General features: G+C 48.9%; 1 protein-coding gene across 1 annotated transcript in view; it reads left to right on the top strand.

Moving 5' to 3' along the window:
- The window catches only part of AGBL1 (ATP/GTP binding protein like 1), a 545,529-nt gene that overhangs the window by 87,134 nt on the left and 456,418 nt on the right, over window positions 1-1,977 (top strand). The gene's annotated exons all lie outside the window — the stretch shown is intronic.

The raw sequence follows: 1,977 nt of genomic DNA, 5'->3' as shown, positions 1-1,977 counted from the left end.
CTGATACTAAACAAGGTTAATTTCACAGTCAGTCAGCACAACACCCGTGACAGACATCTGTGCCAACGAGCATCTGAGGAGAGCGAGGTGCGGCTCTGAAAAAGACTTTCCAATATCAGGGTTGGAAGCACTGGATCTGGAAGGAAGCAGCGAGAAGGGACTCAAACCAGGACGAGAAAAAGGTCCCGATGAGTGCGCCATTCGCTGTGCAAAAGGCGTCGTGTCGGAGGTGGAGGGAGACACGGAAATGTTGAAGACGTGGTTCTTGCCAGAAAGATCTTAGAGATAAGAGTAAATTATAAATTAAAAGGAAAAGAGAGCACACGACCAACATTTTGGACAGTTCGTTTAAGTTCCCTTTCACAGGCTCGACTCCGAGCTACAGGGAGAGTCTTCCTCGAGCCCGCTGTTAGGTTTTGTTCAGGAAATAGCGTGGCCCTGCGTGTCGTGGGCTACGGTGACAGTGCACGGTGACAGATTGCCACCAGACCGAAGTCCATGTGCCCGATGTTTCAAAAGGCCAACACTCAAAATGTCAGGGTTTGACGTGAAGAAGGTACCAGCGGAGAAGATGGGTGAGCTAGTGGTGCCTCAGAAACCCATCCTGCTTGTGACCAAGCCAAGGGTTTTTCAGGGGGTCCGGGGAAATGCCGCTGGGACACAGCGTGACTGGAGGACCTTGGGACTCGGTCGTTTGTGGTAAAGTTGTGTCAACACCGGATCTTTCTGGACAACAGACCGGTGGCTCCTGAAAGGGTTCTGATGTTCAAGTTCTGGTTACATTCTGGTCCTTCGGTTCCCTGTGTGTGTGTGTTGGGGTGGGGGTTGGGGTCGGGGAGGCTGGACTTTGGGTCTGGGTGCAGCTGGAGGTTGAAGTTCTCTCCTCTGCATGTGCTTTGGCTACTGTGGTTTTGGTCTCGTCTCTGAAAAACAGCTCAGCACCTCGTCAAACACGCTAGGGCCATTTTGAGCTTGTCCTGTGGTTATTTTAAGGCCCTCTGCATTAGAGCCTCTAGCAAGTCCTTCGGGGAGAAGAAACTAGATAATGAAATTTCCCTTTGGACAGAGTTTCTTCATATTTTCCTAGACTTACGTTTCCCCATTCCCCATCCTGGTTCGGGTCTGAGGATTTACAGAATCCAGGATTCTTCCCCGTCCCTGTCATCTCACCACTGTATGTGTTTTTCAGTCAAGCTCATATTTCATGTAAAATGTCAAAATACTGCCCACACATGGCCAGAACCCAGCCGAGAGGATGGAGTCATTTTGTAAGACCTGCCAAATGGGGTTTGGTGCTGATCCGATCATGAATTGTGAAAGCTTTTGGGACAGATGGTGTCACCATATCCAAGAATAATGCCCTTTCAAGAGCCGTGCTAATTGGATCACATGGCGTGTTTCACATCTGTCACACAAGTGATCACACATGGCGGAGACCGCTTCCTTAAACTTTGGTTTGTTTCTATGTCCAGGAGTGGCGAGAGCTCACTTCGGTGTGTTCAGTAAACACTCGCAGGGTGCTATCTACATCAGTTCACTCATTCATTCATTCACTCATTCACCCACCCTGTACGTGGGTTCTCAGTTCCTTCTGTATGCCAGAGACTGTTCTACGTGTTCTCACACGAGGAAGCTGGGGGATGGTGAATCATAAGTAAGTAGACCAATAAATACATGATATAAATGCAGAGAATGATGAACACTATGAAGGCAATCAGTAAACAAAGTCAGTGTGTTGGAAGCTCATGGTGACAAGACAGGGACATTTCCACTTATGTCTGAGTGACGAGAGGGAGCTGGCCATGTGGAGATCTGGAGAGAAGGGTGCCTGGAGGAGAGAAGAGCAGAAGCCCCGAGCTCGAAGTGAACTTGGTTCGTTTAAAGGTCAAGGTCAGTGTGGCCATTACCTAGTGAGCGAGGACCAAAGTAGATCAGAATAAGATCATAGAAACAGTCAAGGGCCACAGTAGAGACTGG

The sequence above is a fragment of the Pteropus vampyrus genome, unplaced genomic scaffold (assembly GCF_000151845.1).
Source record: "Pteropus vampyrus isolate Shadow unplaced genomic scaffold, Pvam_2.0 Scaffold34, whole genome shotgun sequence".
Taxonomy (NCBI): Eukaryota; Metazoa; Chordata; class Mammalia; order Chiroptera; family Pteropodidae; genus Pteropus; species Pteropus vampyrus.
Note: the sequence above shows the minus strand (reverse complement) of the source record. Positions and strands in the feature narration are given on the sequence as shown.